The sequence below is a fragment of the Mesoplodon mirus genome, assembly GCF_964341445.2.
Source record: "Mesoplodon mirus genome assembly, chromosome: 2".
Lineage (NCBI taxonomy): Eukaryota > Metazoa > Chordata > Mammalia > Artiodactyla > Ziphiidae > Mesoplodon > Mesoplodon mirus.
The window spans coordinates 473662-497462 of NC_138977.1; the positions used below are offsets into that span (position 1 = coordinate 473662).

General features: G+C 40.0%; 1 pseudogene across 1 annotated transcript; it reads left to right on the forward strand.

Moving 5' to 3' along the window:
- Window positions 1-9429: 9429 nt before the first annotated feature.
- LOC309798699 (ataxin-2-like protein) lies at window positions 9430-13272 on the forward strand (annotated as a pseudogene). The gene is made up of 2 exons: window positions 9430-12662; window positions 13223-13272. The product of its transcript is annotated as an ataxin-2-like protein (transcript).
- Window positions 13273-23801: the final 10529 nt, after the last annotated feature.

The following is a 23801-nucleotide window of genomic DNA, read 5'->3' on the forward strand; positions in this document are numbered from 1 at the left end:
CAACGGGAGAGGTCACAACAGTGAGAGGCCCGCGCACCACACACACACAAAAAATAAAATAAATAAAAATTGTTAACATTTATTTTGCCTAATCAGTGACTTCATTTGTAAAGAAAATATTTTATTTAGGTAACTAGAAAAGTAAATAATTAGGATTTAAATGAATTTTGAGGCTGCTTCCAACTCCTGAAGTTTCGATCACTCAAATATCTATAATTTAACATTTGGCATTTAGGTAACCAGGGTGATATGAAAAGCACACTCTTTATTAGCACTATTTTTTTTTCAGATGAGCAAAATGTATCCATGGGAACATATTATATGTTGTTATAGAGAAAAAAATAGTTATGGATCTATCATAGCAAAATTAACATTGGTAATTTTCCCCCTTAGATAATCATCTTAATGATGACACACTTCATGATTAATGTTGCTTCTTTCTTGTGAGAGACCTCAAGGGTTTTTCACAGCATATCTATTCAGATTCTTCAGTACGTAGTTTAAACAACTCATGTTTTCCCACTGATACTTTTGTCACCTCTGGATAAATTATTTGGAGTAAAATTAAGGAAAGTTTAAGCTCTAGGTAGTAAGAAGGCTCAGGTGAGCAGCTTGCAACTTTCACTCCAGGCTTCATATGCCTTTATTATGCTATGGTTGAGATGTTTTTTAATTCTTATTGAGGTCAGTGTGTAGTGGGATGCCAGGAGCATTAAATGGATCCTGTTTCTTATTTCCCTAAAATGTCCCTTTTTTTTTGTTAATCGTGCTTTTGAATTATGTTACTCTGACAGTAAACATGCTTGAGAGAAAAAGAAAGAAATTTAATAGGTGAGGCTGAGCAAACATAAAGGAAGGTGGTTTGTTAAATGAAAAAAAAAAAAAATTAGAGAAGATGCCTAATGATTTACTGTGGCAGAATTGACCAGTATGCGTGTGTCTCTATTTTTGACCCTGGCCCCAGGCAAAAAGCTGATAGAACTTGTGAATGTCCCCATCTCTGAGGTTAAAAAGCAGGCAGGTGAAACTTGGAAGCACTTGTGGGAAAGGGCCAGAACGTCTCTTGACCTTTCCACAGTCCCTGGATAAGAACTGGTCTTGCTCTTCCACGCCACTCCTTCTCTGAATGCCTGAGACAAAGCTCTCACTTTCTATTATCTAAAGCCTATGTATTGTATAAAAATAAAGAGTTGGAGGGGGAGTCTATAGACTGAATGTTTGTGTGTCCCCTCAAATTTATGTTAAATCCTAACATCGAATCTGATGGTATTTGAGGCAGGGTGTCTCAGAGGTGATTAGGTCAAGAGGGTGGAGCCTGCATGAATGGCATTAGTGTTCTTATAAAAGAGATCACAGAGCACCCCCTCAGCCCTTCTGCCACATGAGGACACATCAAGGAGGCAGCTGTCTATGAAGCAGGAAGGAGGCTCTCACTAGATACCCAGACATTGAGTCTGCCAGCACCTTGAACTTAGACTTCCCAGACTCCAGAACTGTAGAAATAAATTTCTGTTGTTCCTTAGTCTATGGTATTTTTGTTATAGCAGCCCAAATGGACTAAGACAGGGTGAGAAAGAGAAGGACTAAATGGTTTTGAACACTTACTATATCCTTCACAAGAAATGTCTCAGAATTCTGTGAGATAATCAGTGTTGCTATTATCATAATAAAGTTGAAGAAATGGAGGCTCATGGAGCATAACTTTCCTAGGGCCATTTAATTAATAAGCTATAAAAATGTTTGAACCCACATCTGTATGACTCCAAAGCACATGCTCACCCCATTCACCCTCTCTCTGCAGCTTCAGAGAGTAAAGAATTTAATAATTTAGGGAACTAGAAAATAAAGTGCATTAAGGACATAGATTATAATCTCAAAGTAGTAGCCCTCACAAAGGAACTTTCTGAACCCTTGAACTGTGACCAAAGGAAGTGACTAGCCTTTAATCACACTGTCACATTGTGTGTGTGTGTGTGTTATGCATATATATTATATACTTTAATTTACTTTCATGAAAAATCAGAAATTTAACCAGATTGATCTGAGATAAAGGCACCAAATAGGTATTTTGATTTATTTTCAGAGTTTGCTTTTCAAAGAAACGACTTTATATTCTGTTTTAGCAAACAAAATTCAATATATCTCTAAAATACCATGTGAAGAAAGGTCATTCCAGGGAAAACAGCCTTATCTTCCTGACCTCTACGTTCTGTGCATGGGTCTCCATAGAGATGGTACCTTCATGAGCAACGAGCATAATAAACTCATCCTTTGAAGAAACAGCCTTTTACAATTAGGTGAAAGGAAAATAAGTTTATTGATAGAAAAAAATAGGGATAAAAGCTAGGTAGAATTTTTTCTCTTGAGATAGTGAATAACAACGACTTGATAAATGCATGAGCTTATACTCACAGGTGGTGCGTATTACAATATTTTTTTCCTTTTTCTTATTTTTTTCCATAATTGGTACATCAAATTATGACACAATGAAACCAGAGGAAAGGACATCTAAAAATCCTTAATTGTATTCATGTAACATACTTGCATAATGCAGTATCACATGAAATCAGAGACACATCAATCACAAGCAGCAGTTTTGATAAAATGATTTACTCCTTGTGACTGGGCTTTGGGGGTGGAATTAAAAACAGCAAGTTTATTTTTAAGGGGAACACTCATAATTTGTCTTTGGAGTTACTCTTTTCCTGATTTGAAAAAAATCATATACATTTATGATAACAAATAGAAAAGTATTAAGAAACTGAAAACTTTCTCTGCAATCCCAATACTGAGTTAATTTTATCACTACTAATATTTTAGTATATTTCCCTTCAATATCTTCATTTTCAAAACACACATTTAGCTAGTTAAAGTTCTATTATGTAACAATTTTATCTTACTTTTGATTAATATTATTTGCTAAATATTTTGGATGGCAGACAACAATGTGCTTCTATACCAGCACTTGCAGAGGCTTCAGTGGCCAAAGGAGACAATATCCTTAAATGAATCCTCCAGGAGCAATATCAGCAGCACTAGGGCTGCTTCTATGTCTGTGGTCCTCAGTACTGATTGCTCGCCCAGGACCCACCCTAAAACAATCAATGCATCCAGTCATCAATGTTTTTTATTTTTATTTATTTAAAATTTATTTATTTAATTTATTTATTTTTGGCTGCTTTGGGTCTTCATTGCTGCATGCGGGCTTTCTCTAGTTGTGGCAAGCAGGGTCTACTCTTCATTGCAGTGCATAGGATTCTCATTGTGGTGGCTTCTCTCGTTGCAGAGCACAGGTTCTAGGCACACGGGCTTCAGTAGTTGTGGCTCATGGGTTCAGTAGTTGTGGCTTGCGGGCTCTAGAGCACAGGCTTGGTAGTTGTGGTGCATGGGCTTAATTGCTCCGTGGCATGTGGGATCTTCCCGGACCAGGGTTCAAACCCATGTCCTCTGCATTGTCAGGCAGATTCTTAACCACTGCTCCACGAGGGAAACCCCATCAGTGTTTTTTAAATGCCCCCAAGTGATTCTAATGCAGAGCCAGCAATGAGAGTCAGTGCTGTAGATTTTGAAGGTTTCAAAGTTTTTAGTCCCAAGCACTCAAATAATTTTGAAGAAGAGTGTTGCTTCACCCATTTGAAATTTGACCTCAGAATTTTTACTATGAATTTAAATATTTATAAAAGATGTAATATCTGGAACACTGTAAATATTGATATTTTTAAATAACTTCATTGTATTACTCTTTTAAATGTATCCAGAGGAATCTAAAAAACACAGCACTTTTATATTACCCTTTCAATTAATCCATTAACCTTGTTTTAAAACAGAAATTTCACATCATTCCTTTAATCTTGGACCTAGTGTTTCCATTCCTTTATTTTTTTTTTAATTTTTATTAACAAGTACCACATCTGGTAGTACCTGCCTTGAGAATGCTAACGTCTGTGTTAAGAGTTCTAGTTCATGATGCTCCAAACAGCCCTATGTGTATTGGTGTTCTCCATGCACCGAATCCTGACAACTTGTCATGGAGCAACAAGGTTCCCACCTCTCACAGAATCCCTGTGTATACAGCAATTTCAGGTTCTGTGTCCAAGCTCTCTTGCATAGACTCAGGCACAGTTCCATGAGGACTAATAAAATGTTGTGTGATACCATGCTTTAGTTCCCAAAACTCTTTCCTCCAGTCACTCATGTGTGACAGCCCTCCCTTCATTTCCAGTTCCAGCTTTTTGGTTCCATGAGAAATTCCTTTATCTTTAAAACAAACCCATAGGAAAAATTGAATAATGTAAATCAACAGTTATTAAGGTGTAGTCCCCTCTGGTGGGGGGGAGGCGGGGTCCCTGAGGCCCTTTCAGGCAGTCTGCGAGGTCAAAACTAATTTTAAATACAAAAATTTACAGTGTTCCTAGATCTTTAGGAATTTTAGCTTCTCAGAGTGAAGTGAACACTGTTTATGTCCCCAGTCATGTTAATACCTTTGAAAACCAAAAACAAAAACAATTTCAGAGTCTGCGTGAGCTAAAAGAGCTCAGTGGTTAGAGGAGAAGCCCAATGTTAAAGCTTATAAGGCTTTGTGGCTTGTGCAGGATGGGGTGACCTCCCTGTAATGCAGGATAGGAAGAAAGGCCTCCATGATAAGAGATGGAGCAGTTGGGGCTCATTTGTAACATTTGCCTGTGTTAACCATGGAATGAGACCTCATGGTTTCTGCCAAGTGGGTCTTCACCACACTGTTCAGTTCCCTTAGCCAGAGCTGGCTGACCCAAGCTCGAAAAGCCAGTCTGGTCTTTTGGTAATTTGGAAGTGGGGCAAAGAGGATCTGGCTAAGTTGGCCATAACTGCCTATGTACAAGGGCAGTTCAGAATTTTGGCCTGCAGAGAGAGAGAATATGGAACCGTATTTGGTGGAACAGGAAGTCTGTGTGGCCCTAGAAAGAAAGCCAGAAAGAGAGAGTCCTTGGACATCTTGGTATTCAATATTTCTTCAGGGATTGATTCCAGACTTTCAGGATACTGGCTTTATTACAGTTTTTTTTTTTTTTTTATTCCACCAAACATCCCTTTGTCCTAAAATAAGTTTCCTTTTATAATTTAAACCAGTTGAATGAGTTCTGTTCCTTAAAATACATACAATTCCTGATGAAGACAAAATTTGATTTGGAAAGGTCTGCTATCTGCTCTCATGAAATCTTTGAGTGAGTTTTTGAAAAATACTTGTTCCTCAAATAAAATATATCTTGTCAGTATATTATTTATATAACAATTATATAAATTAGGTAGGATTATAGCAGTTGCCTAATTGTTATATAATAGTTACAAATGGTAACTAATTCTGGAAATGCAAATACATTTTTGAACATATGCATTTTAATCACAGTAGTTAGAAATTCAAAATTTCTTGATAAAATAATCATCATCATAAAAGAGTTATACACTTGTTTTCATGGATAGAGAATTCTTTACGATAGTGTAAATGCTTACTTTGTTGGATTTTTTTATAGAAATGAATGTTAGATTTAACATTATTTCACGTGTGTGTGTGACATTGAAGACTTTACGTACTTTTTAGGCAACAATTTTGAGAAGCTGTATTGTATTCTCCATTGGAGATCAATTTTACAGTTAGGTACATTTCAAAGCTACAGAAATATTCAAACGTTTGTCTAGTGAACCATTGTCATAAGTATATAAAATACTTCAATAAGATCCTTACAAAATTTTTAACAAGTCTTATTTTTTTTAGTTCCTTTACACTGATGTACCACAGTAACATATTCCTTGTGTCCAGTAATGTTAATTATTAATTTTTACATTATTCCTCTAGCTTACATTCACTATAATTTCACTATTTTCTTATGTCATCTAAACAATGAAAGGCCACATTGTTTTTTCAGATCATAAAACAATCTTTAAAAATGTATAATTTTATCCAATACAGAAAAGTAAATTGATTTTAAAATTCAGTTTTGGATTAAAGATAAGCTGATCTTGGGATGTGTAGTTGAAGTGAATTTTCTTCCTTATTTTTCTAGGATTATCCATGTTTGAAAGGTTGGCTAAATATTTGGCATCAGTTTGTTTCAGCATCAATAATGTACTTTCACAAATAGTATCACTTCAGAAATTTCTTATTTCTCTCAAAGTTTCCAAGAAGAGTATGTATATTGAAATTTTCAGCATAAATTTGCTTAAAAACTTAATTTTATTTAAAATATCATGCCAAGTCAAAAAAAATTATGAGTCAACATTTTCTAAAGAGCATCTTGTTTGCATTCTAGAATTGATATCTTACCATCAATGACTTCTTTAAAAATAATGTTTAGTATTCTACTAGCAACTTTTTTTTCTTTCCTTTTTTTTCCTCTTTTTAAAAATTCATTGCTATGGTTTAATTCTTCAAGTGCACATACCATATTATTAGTAACATATAACGGCAGATGCACCCTGCATATTAGGGAGGAAGCAGACCCAAGTAACACAGAGAGAGAATTTTATGTTTAATGTTTTCTTGTCCTGCCTTAAAACATAAATTTTATTTCATCAACTGGATAATAAATTTAACCTAGTTTGTGGAGCTTCCAGAGCAGAAGTACCTGAAAGGGGCACAGATACTATTGGGAATATGCATAGTGTTTATATCAACTGTAGTGAGCCAGTCATTGTTCCTTTAAAGTAAACAGCTCTGAAGAGAACAGACTGATGATTATAGCTATGACAGCTCCAATATTAGTTCCCATTCCTGGTGTGGTAGGTTTTGTTGACAGGGTTGTGATGACCTGAGAAAACTCATTTTGCCGATGTGGAGCCAAGGTCCACTTTTCACAAGGCTGAGGTTTGGAATGCATTATGTGATTGAAATTTAATAATGATAAGGGGCCTATAAGATGAAATCTATCTTCTGAAATGTTAAAAGGAATAACTATTACATTTTTCTGTCAGCAGAATCAGATAGAAGAAGACAAGTATAGTAATGAATTAAGTTCAGAATCATAGCTGTATTAGTCAGGGTCCTACAGAGAAATAGAACCAATAGGATATGAAAGAAGATCTATTATGAGGAACTGGGTCATGCAGTTATAGAGGCTCAGGAGGCCCATGATCCACGAGCCGCAGACCCAGGAGGTCAGTGGTGTAGTTCAGTCCAAGCCTGAAGGCCTGAGAATCAGAGAAGCCAATAGTGTAAATGCCAGCCTGAAGGCAGGAAAAGATGAGATGAGATGTCCTAGCTTAGCAGCAATGAGGCAGGAAAAAGGGGCAAATGCCTCCTTCTTCCACCTTTTTGTTTTATTCAGGCCCTTAACACATTGGATGATGCCCACCAGTTAGAGAGGGCAACTTACTTTACTGAGCCCACCAGCTCAAATACTAATCTCATCTAGAAACACCCTCACAGACAACACCCAGAAATAGTTTCACCAGATACCTGGGCATTCCCTGATCCAGTAAAGTTGATACATAAAATTAACTACCACAGTATCTAAGAGACAAATGAGCAAGACAGTTTGTTTTTCCTTAAGGGGCGGAAGACCTTAGGGAGTAAAAATATAACAGAATATAAATAATGGAGAATAAGTTGAAAAACCTTCATTCAGTTAACAGAGGGTGTCAAAGTACAATAATAATAACCAAGACTAGAAGTAAGCAAAGAAAAATTGTACCAGGGAATCATAAAATTATGTTCTGCTGCCTTGGACAAAAACAGTCTATGTCTGCAGTAACCAACTTGACCAGAGTCTTGGGAGGATACTGTTCACCCATGTAGCTGTCAGTTTACAGACTACTGATGGACTGGACCTCCAGTGCTCTAGAGGAAATGGTGTATGTCTTCTTAATTAAGAAACCTGAATCTAATGACCATCTTGGAGTTTTGCTCCTGTGTCAATTGTTAATAGTACATCATAATGTTCTTTCCATTATGGTTCAAGAGCAGAGTTCTCTGATATCTTTCCCTGAAGACCAGCTTTTCAGGCTTCAGATCATGCAGGGTGACTGTTCTATAACGGATCTTGAATCTGTTGGCAATAAAGCTGGATATGAGCCCCTTGTATTATTTAATCATATCAGTTTACAATAGGTAGAATCTGACATTGGAAATGAAATTCCCAAACACATGGAAAGGCTTATCATTAACTTGGGAGGAGACAACTTGTGGGTCCTGGAGGGAGTTGGTCTTGTTCCAGTCAAGTCTAATTGGTAATACTTTAGGTCTTGAAATTTCAAGGATTTCTGAGAGCTTTGCTCATAATAATTTTAGGATTCCATTGATTCTCTCTACTTTTCCTCATGATTTTGGATGAAAAAGACAGTGAAGTTTCTGAATAAAAGGTGAACATTTACAGAGTTAAATAATAGCAATGCCAGTGAAATATGTGCGTATGTCAATGGAGAGATAACTGAATTTCTTGACTTCCACCACACCCCAGTCAGGAAAATAGAGTCAAGCTATTATTATTATTATTATTATTATTATTATTATTATTATTATTATTATTATTAATAGAAGAAGGAGGAGGACTATTACCACTTTTAGGACCATAGTTCCAGTTATTATTTACTTTTTCTTAGGGTGAATCAAGGAAAGCCCTTGATTCACCCTAAGAAAAAGTAAATAATAACTGGAACACAATCTTAGCTCATTGCTTGGGGCATTTGTATAAAATCCATTTGGGGATGTTCAAAGGGGCTTTAGGACTTTACCTCCTTTTTACTTCCTACTTTTATAGTTTTGTAAGGATCATGCCATTGGCAGCTAGGACATGTGTTAGAGATATCCTCAGCAGTAGCCTTATTAAAATCAGGCACCAACGTTATTTTCTAATTGTTGACAATTTATCTCTGCCACTGTATGTGATGTATAAAGCATGTTTGCTTAACTCTACTTGAAATCTTTCAGTTCCAGAGATCCCTTGAGTGCCAAAGTTATCCCCATGAACTCTGCATCTTAATCTCTTCAACATTTTTTTCTCTGCATCGCTGGTTTGTCTCTGACAGTCAACAGTAACCTCTGTAAGTCCCTTCAACATGCATCTTCCTTAAGTGCTTATAGGCACAATTACTCGGGTAAACGATGCTTGCTGATCATAGTGGTCACCTGCTATGTTTAGTTTTATTTGTTCAGAGGGAGGATGCCCCTGATGGATGACAGTTGGTTTTTGGCCAAGTACCAGAGACATCAGATTGTACAAGCATAGCGCAGAAATTCTCATGTTGCCTGCTGGATGTGAAACCATGCCTCCTCCGGGCTGATCATCTGCTTCCTTTGGGGTTTCTTAATTTGAAAGAAATCTATTGGTCCCTAGGTCATATGGTCATGTGCAAAAATTAAATTTCAACTTACATACATGTTTTGTTAGGGTGGTCAATAAAACGCTTTGAGTCATAATAATGTGTTATGGTGAGATAAAATTATCCAGAATTAAAGGAATGGAGCTCCCAACACCGCGGGGCTCGCCGCCGCCCACCAGCAGCGGTGGGGCCCAAGCTTCCCAGTCCCCCTCGCTTCCCACGCTCTCCAGCAGGGGCCCAGCCCAGGCCTCCTCTCTTCCTCCCTTTCCCCTACTGCCCCTTCCAGACGCTGCCCTCAAGTTGAAGCCTCAGCCACCACAACAGACCTCGAGCCCCAGCAGCCGCCCCCACGCAAGAGGCCGTGGCCCGCTGGCCTCCCAAGAGCACCAGCCATCCCAACAGCGGCCTCCTGGGGCCCCCTGGCCTCCACCTCGGCTACCCAGGGCCTCCCGCATCCACTTCCCCTTGCCTGGGGCCTGCAGCTGCTGCTGGGAGCGGGCTCCGCCGGAGCCGAGGGCATCTTGGCGCTGCAGCCACCGCCACCACAGCAGAAATATCAGGAGAGGCCCGGGCAGCAGCCATCGACAGCACCAGGGTACAAAGCACAGGAAAGGCACCCCACAGTCACTGGTGTTTGAGGGTGACAGCAATTCCAGAATGCTGCATTTCCTTACAACTGTTGTGGGCTCCACTTGTGATGTAAAGATGAAGAATGGTACCACCTGTGAAGGTACCTTCAAGATGCTGAGCTCAAAGTTCGAACTGGCCATAGACGCTGTGCACCAGAAAGCATCGGAACCAGCAGGTGGCCCTCGTCAGGAAGACATTGTGGACACCATGGTATTTAAGTCAAGTGATGTCGTGCTTGTCCACTTCCAAAATGTTGACTTCAATTATGCTACTAAAGTTCACTGATTCAGCAATTGCCATGAACTCGAAAGTGAGTGGGGAGCACAAAGAGAAGATGCTTCAGTGTTTGGAGGGGGGCGACAGCAACAGCGATGACTATGACCTGGATTCTGACATGTTCAATGGATGGGACCCCAATGAAATGTTCAAGTTCAATGAAGAGAACTACTGTGTAAAGCCCGCCTATGACAGTAATCTTTCTTCTTGTCCCTTAGAGAAGGACAACTCAGAAGAATTTCATCAGCGGGAGCTGTGTGCAGCCCAGTTGACTTGAGAGACTGAATCGAGCCCCCAGTGCTGCCTGCGGATCGCCATGGAGAATGATGAAGGGTGCACCGAGGAGGAGAACAGTGCAGTTCAGCAACGGGGTTCAGGACGAGAGAGCCCTGGCTTGGCATCTAGAGAGGGAAAGTATATCCCTCTACCACATCGAGTTCAGGAATGTCCCAGGGGATGAGTTTGATGCGGTAGTTCTCGTGCCAGCTGGCCTGGCCTTAGCGCTTTGCCACCTCTTGGCCTTCACCATCTTGACAATAGCAGCCCTAGCCCAGGTTCTGAGACATGCAGTATCAATGGAGGTCCTTCCCGCATGTCCCCTAAGGCACAGTGGCCTCTGAGAGGTACCAAGACTATGTCTTCCCCCAGCAACAGGCCTTCTGGAGAAGCTTCTGTTCCACCTGCTCCTGCAGTGGGCTGGATGTACCCCCTGTGCTCTCCCAAGTCAGCTGCCCCTGCCCCAGTCTCAGTTTCCTGTCCTGAGCCTCCTATCTGCTCAGCAGTACCGACCTCTTCAGCTTCCATCCCCGTGACGTCATCAGTTGGGGATCCTGGAGTAGGCTCCATTTCCCCAGCTTCTCCAAAGATCTCACTGTCCCCCACAGATGTAAAAGAACTCCTGGCCAAGTAACCTGAGAGAATGCTGCAGTTCCAGGAGCTGTCCTGGGTAGCTGGGAAAGTCCCTGGCCTTCAGAACAAACAGAAATGCTTTCAACTGGAAGAACTGAGAAAGTTTGGGGCCCAGTTTAAGTTTCAGCCCAGTAGCTCCCCTGAGACCAGCCTGGATCCTTTCCCTCCCCAGATCCTAAAGAAGAAGGCCAAAGGGAAGGAGAAGGAGGTCTTTTGGCTTCAGACTCCTTGGGGGCTGTTTCTTCCTTTTAGAATCCGTATTGCTTAAGGAGGATGAACTACCCCTGCCACCAGCAGGAGGCACCAAGGGGCGGGATCAGCCCTCGCCACCTTGCCCAAGCCAAAGAGATGACAAGGATGAGGTCCCTGTTGCTGAACAAGTGAAGAAGTCAACACAGAACCCTAAGGCCAAGGAGTTCAATCCCACTAAGACCCTGCTATCTGTTAATAAATCAACCAGTACTCCAACTTCTTCTGGGCCCCGGACTCATTCAACGCCCTCCATCCTGGTGCTGACAGCAGGTCAGAGTGGGCTATAAAGCCCCCAGTACATTTCCTACATATCTCAGATACACATGGGACCAGCTGTTCAGGCACCTCAGGACACAAATCCTGTAGTCCAACTCAATGCCTGGACAGCAGGACAAGTACCAGGGAGCAAAAGGCTCCCTGCCCTCCCAGCACTCGGACAAACACCAGCCAGCTTCAGCCTCTCTGATGATGCAGGCCACCGTCACCGCTTCTGCCCCACCTCTGGTGGCTGCCACACCTTATTCTTCCTGCATCCCCTACAACCCACAGCAGTTCCCAGGCCAGCCCACCATGATGCAGCCCATGGCCCCCTACCCCTCACAGCCAGTGTTTGCCCCCATGCTTCAGACCAACCCATGCATGCTGACGTCGGGGAGCCATCCCCAGGCCATTGTGTCACCCTTCACCCCTCAGTACACTTCTGCAGAGCAGCCCACCCACCACGCCCTTCATGCCACTGTTCACCAGTCCTATCTGCACCATGCCATGTAGCTCCATGCACACCAGCTGCAACCAGCCACCATTGGGAGCCAACTGCAGTCCCAGCATGTGGACCCTGGTCCCATCCAGCACCAGGTGGGGCAGTCCCCACACCTGGGAAGTGTATAGCCATAGAAGAACCTGTACCACCCAGGGGTCCTGACAGGTACACCGCCCTCTCTGCCACTGGGACCTTCTGCCCAGTCCTGTCAGAGCAGCTTCCCCAAACCAGCTGCTGTGTATTCCATCCATGCCCACAAGCAGTTGCCCCATGGTGTCACCAATATGGCCCATGTTACCCACGCCCATGTCCAAACTGGAATCACAGCAGCCCAGCCTCCTCACCCTGGGACTCCCCACCTGCCCCAGATGATGCTGCTGTACCCACCCCAGAGCCATGCGGGCTCCCCTCAAGGTGCAATGTCCCAGACGGGTTCCTGCATTCTCAGCTTCCATACCCTCACCCTACCCCTACATCGGACACTCCCAAGGTGAACAGCCTGGCCAGGCACCTAGACTTCTGGGAGAAGCTGATGACAGGATTCATGAGTTCTCATTAGCTGGAGGAATTTGGCTGATGCACCGCAGGTAGGGCAGGATGCATGGGCTCTGGGTGAAGAGTGAGGGGTCTTGGAGGCAGGGCTGTTGCACAGGGCACCTGCCGACCTGCACCTGTTTGTGATGTAGGGTGAGCAGAAGCCACAGTCGCTGCCACCAGGGGCTTGCTCCTGGCTCTGTTCTTTGCTTCCTTCCATCTTCCCTCAGTTGTGATCCAGCAGCCCCCCTCCCCACTGCATCCTCAGCTCTCAGTGAACCCAACTCTCTCCTGACTTAGCCAAGGTAAGGTCAGCACAGCAGACAGGGTCAGGCTGGGATGTGGGGGGCTGAGCTGGGCACATGAGGAAGAGCTCTGGTTCACTGGGAAACGGCGATTGATCTGTGCTTCTGACAGCACCATGAGACACCTCGAGGAGGCCGGGCCTATCAACACTCCCCCACACCCCGCACTGGACAGCAGTGGATGAAGGGACAGCTGCTTGGGTTCTCATGTGCCTGCTCTCTTCTCTCTCCCCTCCAACCAGCTCAATCTCATCCCTCCCGACAGCTCCGCTTCCACCCCCCATGGAACTGAAGATTGTCCTGGCTGTGACCTGAGACCTCCATGAGTGCAGGTAAGAGTGATCTATGTCTCTTCCCCCAGCAGCTCGGAGCAGTCCCAGCCCCCCAGCCCCTAAGCCCCCTCCCCCACACTCGGGGGGTGGGGAGCTGTGGAATTCCTGCCAAGCACCTTGAATGGGAAGGGCCTCAAAGTGGGCAGGGCCAGGGTCCAGCAGGGGTGGGGGGTTTCTGCTCCGCCCCTGACCATCCCCAGCCCAATTTGCTCTCGCATCCTCTCATCTATCCCCCCACTGGAGATGGAAGATCTTTTATTTTCTGTTATTTATAACCTCAGACTTGGGCCCCCTGTTCTTTCTTCCCCATTAACTTGAGTGATCTGTGTGAGAGACACAGGTGACCCACCAGGATGGCTGGACAAGGACTTTCACTTTTTATTACATAAAAATATTTTTTAAAGTTAAAAAAAATATGAAAATTTAAACTAATGTGAGATGCCCTCATGGGCTGTGGAGGGAAATGGGCATCTGGGAAGGGTCAAAGCAGAACCTGGTGTACAACACATTCATGGTCTCATGTGTGACATCCCCACAGATGCTTAACAGTAATCCTATGAGAGATTTTAAGTGATGATAAAAATGCTGCATTACCAGGTGAATTCAGAGGCCAGGAAAATATTGGTGTCATCTCATTTGCACTCATAGCTGGCAAGGATTACATAAATGATTATCTACTTGAATACATTTCCTCCTTTTACTTTCAAGTCTCCAAGAAAAACCTTTCTTTGACTCGGTACATTATTTATCAGTAATTAAAATTTAATATTTACAGTGTCTCTCCAAACTTGTGTTCTTTTAAAATTGTGACATAATTGTGGTGCTACACTGTTCCATTTTCTAAAGGGTAGCTAATAAGTTTATAGTTCCTTCAGTTTAACAGGAAACAAATTAGAAAGTGGGCCATACTTCTTGAATTTTTTCTTAGAATTGGTTCTTATAATGAATTTTGAATTGTCCTTTTCCTGGCAGAATTCACTTGGGTTTCCAAGGTATTTTCAAACCCAGCTTATGGGACTTCAGCATGAGGGTCCCTATAAAGCCATCAAGTATGAGGGGAATACTCAACTAATGACTAATGTACATTCATGGGAGAGCTCTTTTCCTACTGGGGAGGAAAGCAGTTATCTCTTGGCCTTGGTTTTAGTCATCTTCATTGCTATAACAACCCAAATTGTTTCTACTCAATAACCATTTCCAAAGGCAAGAGAGAAAATGTGTTGCCAAGGAGACAGCTGACACGCAGAGGAAGGAGGGGTTGACAGCATCTGTGACCATGCAGCTACTGTTTCTCATACCTCTAGCTCTTGGCCCACAGGGACTCACAAAAGCCTCTCCATGAGACTGCAGTGACACAAAGATACTGGTAGATCCCTCATGGTTCTCAGATCATATTTCATGCCAGTTCATCTCAATCCAGGAGATTTGATATGTATCTTGAATAACTTCCTTGGTGGCAAACCCAGAAGGAACAAACAGAGAGCTCAGTTTTACAATTGTACTTCATATGTAGGAGATCATTTAATCACAGCCATAATGTAGTTGAGAATGTGGAAGTGATAAGGTGGTGGAAAGTGGACTTAGCTAAGAACCTGAAGAGATGTATACTTGGTGTCACTGTACCCTGAAAAATCATGGTGGTCTTCCATATTCATCAAAACTCTTTTAAACAGAGCTCAAAGATATAAGTATTGATGTCTTCTCCTTTTTTAAAAATAATTGAACTTTAAATATCACTTAATTAACTTATCTTTTATTATTTCCATAATAAGGAAACCTAAAATTCTTAACAGCAATTGATAACAGCCATGTTCTACCCACTAGCAAAGTCAAATTACACTGCAAAGGGAAAATTTGCCCAGGGTCTTCTCACCAGGTGAGAAATGTGAGAAAGAGGTAAAGAGAAGGTCTCTCAGGGGTGGAGAAGTTCAGGTGGAATGTTTACCTGAGCAGGTCACAAGTAACAAATCTAAAAATCACAATCTTGAAGAGAAACTAAAGATCATAGTCAGATAAGTTGTTCCAAGTTTTCAGACTAATGACAAAGGCAAAGCAAAAGAGGGAGACATTCACTGAGAGCAAGGATATCTACAGCGTACAATGCTGAGCTAAAACTGTGAGCAAGGAACAGTGATTGAGGAGCACACCCACATGTGTCTGGTTGTATTATACAGGCCAGGAAGGTGGCTGGCAGTACTGTGCACTGTCAGACAGAAAGGAACAGTGAGCTGCTCTAACATTTAGCTTAAGTCATAGAGGAGTTCTTTCTTTTTATCATTTTTAGTAAATTTCTCTGTGAAAGAAATATCAATATACCGTAGGCAATAGGGTTCTGATTTGCTCAAAGGCATATCAAACACCAAAGTCAATTAAAATTTCAGAACTCTATGATGAACCTATTCAGAGTAGAAAAAAATGTCCTTCAGTAATTGATACATTTTGCCGAACCAGGTGTACCCCCTCTTTATGTTATTTCAGGAGTAACATAAGTGTTTACCTCAAAAAACACATTCAGTGCATTCATAGTAAATTTAAGGAACACTTTATAATTGTAAAATATTTTTTCTGACTGAGTTCACTTTTACATTACACCAATATGTAGCATTACTATATATATTCAATAGAAATGTTTCTACCAAAATCCAAAATTTATTAGACTTTCATTAACTTCAAAGCCACTCATGGTATACCCTCCTTCCTGGAAGCTTTGGGTGTTAGAGGATCACTGTGCATTATTTGCTGTAAGAGGGACGCTGAAATGCCTTCTGTACTGGTTCTGTACCAGCTCACAAATACAATCTGGCTAAAAATTCTGTAATTACTAACTCTATGTGTCAATAAGTATGCCAAAGTCATTAGAATGAATCCTCTTTAAGGACCACTTTCTATGCTTATTAAACCTGGCAAAGTGCTAAACAAACAAACAAACAAAATACAGACACATGACTAGAATTTGAAAAAAAAATTCAGTGAATAAACAAATGAATGACGAGTATGCATTCAAAAAATACTTATGGGTTGCCTGATTGGTATACTGTAACTGTACCTTAGAAGTTGGGATTATGTTTGACATATATGTAAAACTTGTGACAAATCTCTTCTAACACAAGGACTGAGGTCACTGTTTGAGTGTTTCAACTCAATCAACAAACCACTATAGGAAGCCTAATGTTCTTCAGTTAAATGCACTCTCAAGATACTGGTACAGGCTGAGGTGTACTCAATATGAAAAACTGCATATATTTAATCTGAAGATTATCTAACAAAGCTATAAATTCTGAAAAGTCCCAGTTATCATTTAAAGTACTAGCACTCATTTATTCATTCATGGCCAATGTAGCACAGGTGGACAAGGGCAGCTTATCCTCCTCTCCCGGAAGCATGATTGCACCCTCTGTAGAGGCTGTCTGCTCACCAGAAGTGACTTCATCTTTTACCCTGAAAGAAACAGGGCTCCCAGAAAGACCCCTGTGTCTTGACTTCATAACCACCACCACTGCCTTTTTCATGCTATGACCATCCTGCCGCTTCTCTCCCCAGCTCCTCTCCAGGCAGCCAGCGTGCTTCCCAATCAAGCCTTGAGGACTAAAATTGACCAGTACTACTTCCATGATTCCCCAACGATCCTTCCCTCCATATCCAGATTTGCAGGTTTTGTGCCACATCTAGACAAAAAAAAGAGAAGGGATTGCAATAGTTATAAAGAGGGTCTTTTTAAAAAATTGAAGGGAAACAAAATGTGACATAGATTTTGGTTGGCTCATTAACAGCAACTTGGAAGTGATCCTATCCACAAGCAGAGCTGTGATGGCCTCTCTTTCAGACCTGAGATGTTAGGTCTACAAGCCCTTTATTTTATAGTTTTTATCACACTTTTAGCCCTTTAGCTTATCTTCAGCTTTATGTTCTATATTGAATATTTTTTTACCTGGAAAACTTTAATTTGTCATATAATACCCAAGTCAAACATCATTTACTCATTCTTAAGTAAAGTTAGTTGATCCATCCCCAGTGCTTCCTCAGCTCTTAATATGTACTTCCATAACATGTGTTAACATGTGCCTCCATGACATGTGTTAGCATGTACTTCCATAACATGTATTAATAAACTCAAGCACATGTGTTAACATATACCTCCATGCTGTGTGTCAACATTTGCCTCCATAACATATGCTAACATGTACTTCCATAACTGTGTTAGCCTCTACCCCTTAATGCACTTTAATGCGTGCCTCTGTAACGTGTGTTAACATGTACCTTCATAACACATTACCACGTACCTTTATAGTGTGTTAACACAGACATCCATAATGTGTTAACATGTACCTCCATAATATGCTAATGTGTACTCCTATGGTGTGCTAGCATGAGCCTCCATAACATTATGCATTAATAAGTACCTTTGTAATGTGTGTTAATATGTATACTTATATGTCTTAGTCCTTTTGAGCTGCTATAACAAAAATCCCATAGACTGGGCGGTTTATAGACACCAGAAACTTATTTCTCACAGTCTGGTTGCTGGGAAGTCCAAGATCAAGATGCCAGAAGATTTGGTGTCTGACAAGGGCTCACTTCCTGGGTTATAGGTGTCCATCTTTTTGGCTGTATCCACACATGCTGGAAAGGGTGAGGAAGCTCTTTGGGGTTTCTTTCATAAGGGTGCTCATACCATTAATGAGGGTTCCACTATCATGACCCAAGCACCTCCCAAAGGGTTGGGTTTTAACATATGAATTGGGAGGAGGACACATACATTCAGGCTATAGTTCTGCATGACATGTGTTAGTGTGTACCACTAGAAAGTGTTAATATACATCTCCATAATATGTATTAATATGTATTCTTGCATCTAGATAGGTGTACATGATTTAGTTCTTATAGACTGGCTGGTGGTTTCACTCTAACTGTACTTTATATCACTAAGAGAAAAGCTCCTATTTACCTTAAGCCATCAAGTCATACTACCTTAACTAATGAATGTCTCTTCCATGCATTAGTTGAGTAGCTAATATGTTTACAAACAAGACATGTAAGCCTTCATAAAGTTTACATTGTGGAGCATAGAAGTCTAATATATAAGTAGACAAACAAATAAACTAGTGGTGATAAGTCCTACAAAGGAAGCATACAAACTATGACATAGCAATTACTGTGGAAACTAACTTAGATAGGGCAGTCGGGGGGAGGGGGTTGAGGAGGAACATTTGGGCAGAGATCTGAAGGTCCAGAACGGGCTAGTTACTTCCTTCCTTTGTTTAAACTGCCCTGTATCAGCCACCACTGGCACAGTGTCTGGTACATAGCGGGTGTTCATAGATAAATCAAAGAAAACTTAGAACATTGACCTCATGTAAAAAATATCTTTGTGTAGTAAATGAACGAGTGCATAAATGATTTGTAAAATCTGTATTTGGTGAAAGCTCCTTTCAACTTAAAGTAATTACATGTAAATTGATCTAAATTAAACTTAGGTTAACATGCTGTACTTTATTTTAGTCAAATTTGTATTTAATTAGGTAATTAACATGTTCTGATCATTTCACAACACTTTTATAGAATGCTGATTACAGTTCATAAATGAGCATTGTACTATGGATATTTAATATTTTGTTCATTACAATGGGAACTGAACATTTTCTAAAATAATTTACAGTTACTAATTTCTTTCAATCATTTTTCCCTCATGGATTACTGCTATGTTTGGATACTATATCTTTACAACCTTTTCTTTAACATTCACATCATTTAAAATCTCTCACATATAAAATGCTAGTCATTTCTCAATTTTAAGCCACTTATTCCTGAAGGGATGCACCTGCAACTGGTAAATTCCATTTCCTTTTGGATCTCAAAAGATAAGTAAGAATAGCAACCCCTATGTTCTTCTGACAAGTCAAATATGACCTGAAAATTGAATTCCTAATTAATATATGCTGTTTAGACAATTACCATTATATAAATGATCATTAGCATTATACCTGTGTTCAGAATTCATGATAAAAAATATCAAATTTTGGTCTTGTCTTGAAAAGTTTATCTAGCAAGAAGAAGCAGAGGACACAAATAGATACAGAAAACAAACATTCTTCATACTCAAGCTTGAAATGAATAATATCTTCTCCTTGTATTGATCCTTTTTATAATTATGTAGTGCCCTTCTTTAACTTTCTTTATAGTCTTTGTTTTAAAGTCTATTTCGTCTGATATGAGTATTGTGACCCCCACTTTCTTGTCATGAAAGGAAGAATAAAATGAGCTGCTTGTTTCTCCAACTCTTTGAAGGGTTAGCCTTCCCACAAGAATTTATTTTTTTTTCAATATGGATCACACAGATTAATCCTGGTCAAAAAAATTAACCAGCAATAGTATCAATTGTCAGGTCTGAGGGTAAGTTTCTTAGCGATAGCACTGGTCTTCTGCAGAAGCCAGAGTGGCTGGTAGGAGCAGAGAGGAGTCAGCATTACAACTTGATCTTAAATATTTCTAACACTGTCCACGCAAGTGGACAAAACATAGTGATCAAACGTGTAAAAGCCAAGAGACCTGGAAATAAAATGTTTTGGCTTTTGTATGGCCCAAGTAATAGACAGACTAAGAAAAAAAAAATAGAAAGAGCATAATCCAATTTAGTCAGTATACTATAAGGACTCACATATACTCTGCCTTTCTTCTAATCATTTTTTTTTACACATTTATGTTTGAGCATAGAATATGAGGATATTTGCTGGAGGAAGATTTATTGTTTTTTAACCAAAAGGTCTGGAAACAGAAATGTGGAAGGAATTTGGAAGAAATTGGTAGAAATTTGGGAATAAGTGGAAGCTAGAAGAAATAGCCAAGGAAAATATGAGACAGAAGTCCTGTGTGTACCATTATTTTTTAAAAGCAATTTTCATACTTGAACCATAAATTCTGTTGAAAGCAACTGCATCAACAGTTATTAAAATCAATCTGGACGTTGAGTAAAAAGTACATTTTCTTGAAAACCCAAACCTCCATTTTCTTATTTGATTATTGTTTTTAATACTGTCAGTTATAGTGAGGTAAGAGAACACTTTACTCTGCATATCTTTTGTTTAATGATGATATTTATCATCATATCAGGTTTTTATTTTATTTCTTTGGATCTAGAGAAAGTTTTGGATATTCAAATGGTGGTGACTTTGAAAACTTTTTTCTTATAATAAGAATATTAAATCTTTGGGGCTTATTATGAAATTTTCTCCTACGAATGCAATATAGCATGTGTAGCAAATGGAATGTCACATTTGAGAAGGTTTTGAAATTTATTGCTCTCAGGGAGCTGGTTTAGAAGTTAGGTTTTGTGATAAAAATGATAAGACAAAGCTTAAAAAAGTCTAAACTGCCCATTAAATTTTTAACGAGATGAAAGTATAGTGTGCTCACTGTTTGTATAAAGATGATTCCTTTAGGGCCTCCCTGGTGGCGCAGTGGTTGAGAGTCCGCCTGCCGATGCAGGGGATACGGGTTCGTGCCCCGGTCTGGGAGGATCCCATATGCCGCGGAGCGGCTGGGCCCGTGAGCCATGGCCGCTGGGCCTGCGCATCCGGAGCCTGTGCTCCGCAACGGGAGAGGCCACAACAGTGAGAGGCCCGCATACCGCAAAAAAAAAAAAAAAAAAAAAAGATGATTCCTTTAGAGAATTGTGTATACTTCATGAATATTTGGCTTTTCTCCATTATTCATCTTCCTACCTAACTGGAATCATTCTCACATAGTAATTTTTTTGTTACTTGTCAAATTTGTCTTCTTGGTAAATTCTTTTTGTTAAGAATCTCTGTTCTTAGAGAAACATATAAGAGCATTGGTAAGATACAATATTTCACCTTTCATTTTAATTCAGCCAGCAGCTTGAAATTTCTCCCAAAACAATTGAAATGCAGTCTTCCCAGCCCTCCTCAGGTTAGAGAAACTCAGTGCCAGTGTTTCAATAGCTCTCAGTCAGGGCTGGAAAATAGCTTGACTGTCTTCCCTGATCTTTCTTACAGTTGGGTGGGCTGTGTGACTGCACTCTAGCCCATGGAAGAAGAGCAGAAGTGATTTGTGCCTCTTTACCACCTGGCCTATGAAATCTCCCAAGTGTGATCCTTCACACTTTTTCCTCTCTGCATAGACTTTGGAGGCCAGATGAAGATCATGGAGAACAAAATGGAAGGAGACTGAATCGTAACAGCTACTTTGAACTTCACGAATGGAGACATAATCTTGTAGTGGATTGATGGATAAGATTTGAGGGTTTGCCTGTTACTGCAGTTAGTAGTACCTTAACTAATACATACATGTTTATACAGGAATTTTACAAAACTGTGACTTGAAAGGAGCAGGAGGCCGTAGATAGAGATGGGCAAAAGATAAATCATAGCAAAATGTTAGAAAAAAGAGTGAATGTATAGATGAACAAATAAATGAATACTAGATACCATTATTATTAAAATACATATACTATTTACTTTCAGGTCTTCAAAGCCAACTTTTGATCCCTGGATTAAAGAATGAGGTGACATCAAAATGCTGGGTGTCTCACCTTCTGCCTTAGTGAGAGCTGTGGGCAGGAGGGCTGCACCAGGGGAGGAGAGGAGGAAGCTCTCAAGACACACAAACTCCAAGACCTGGAGGAACTTGGCAGGAAAGAGACACTGGATTAGTAAGTGTTTAACACTGTTATTGGAGTTCTCATCTCACCAGCAGACAGAATGTAACGTTGAATATTTTGACCACATATCCAATAAAGTAGGGAAAGAAACATTTTAATATCTGTAGCTCTTGATTACTACTTTAATTTAACAGAAGATGATTCTCCCACTTTACTATTCATATAAATGTTATATGATAAAAAAATCAAGTATTTTATGGTCAAATAGCTGTGGAAAAAGTTGACAATATTCGGTTTCCCAAATTTATCTGATCGTAGACCTCTTTGATTGTGGAGAACCTCACAGTGTACAGGTAATAGGAGAAAAAAAGCAAAGAACATGAAAGCACATGAGGGAAAGGTACAGGCATGTACCATCCTGGTCTTGCCAGTAAGTTGATACTTTTAATATTATTTCTACTATAGACTGTATGGAATTTCACCCAACTTTGTTTATTATTCTGGTGTTCTCTGATTTTGTATTACAAGATAGCTAGTCATGCCAGTCAAAATATTCTTCTTTTCATTGGGACCTTAGTTCCAAACCATGTTTCAATATTTGCAGGATGAGTTAGAGAAGAAACCACAATAACCAAAGTGACTCTTATAAATGCAATTGGTTAATTGAAGCAAGTATATTGATCCAAGTACAGTGTTCCATAGCTCTGCCCTCAGCGTTTTGGGTCCTAGTACCCAAGATGACTTTTATAACTATAATAATCAGCTTTGTAGCTATTTCTTTGGCATCAGCTTCTTCTCTTCCATGTCTATCCTAATATATGTCACTGTATAAATTATTATTTGATTGACATTTGGATTGCTTACAGAACAATCCAAATTGGATATCAACAGTCTGGGAAGTGACTCTAGGCAACAGAGAAGAGCTAAAAAGCAATTTCCTTTGTCTCCTACTGCAACAGTGGAGAATCTGTTGCTGTCTCATGCCAGAAACAAATTTGAGAAATGAAGGGGCTGCAGAATCTTAAACTTTTAAGTTAATATCCTTGAATTTTCATACTCCCATCCAATGACTGGAGGGCTCTGCAGGCACAAAAGCGGCATCAACATTTCTACTTAAAATATAGGTGGGGTGGAGAAATCAACTGCAGAAAACAAATACAACAAAGGCTATTTGGTCGACAGGACACCACTCCATGATAATCATACCAGAATTCTTCAAAGAAGACAGCAGTATGTCCATTTTAATGTATACATAGTCCTTAAGTTGAAAAATAAAGCAAATCTCTTCTTTGGCTGACTTCCTTACCTTGTGAAAGAATAAGTAAAATAAATAATGTGCCTACAGAGTCTGCCTGAGGAAATATATTTATATTCTTTTGGCCTTATTTCTGAGTTTTTCAAGTAGAATTATTCTTTCCCCTATGTAACATTTTTTTAAAGTGGCACTCTCCTGTTTAAAGAGTTGTTTTTCTTGGCCTCTGTGACCTGAAATTGTACTGTTTGGGTGTAGTTCACTTTAAAATGCTCTGTTGAGTAAGGAATAGAAAAGCATGAACACAGGGAATAACACAGCCATTATTTTGTAATAACTTTAAATAGAGTATAATCTACAAAAATATTGATTGAACCACAAAAAAAGAGAAAAGCATGAAAAAACAAGGAGCATTATGCACAGATTTGTCTACACTGTTTCATTTTGATAGATTCTGTCATCTTTATTTATATCCAATTTTTGAACGCTGCAGAACAAAGGTACTTCACATATGAAAATTTTTCAGTCAGAATCTCTTTTTAATTTTTTTTTATTTTAAAATTTATTTGTTATTTTTTTAACTGAAGTGTGATTTACAATACTATATTAGTTTCAGGTGTACAACATAGTGATTCAATATTTT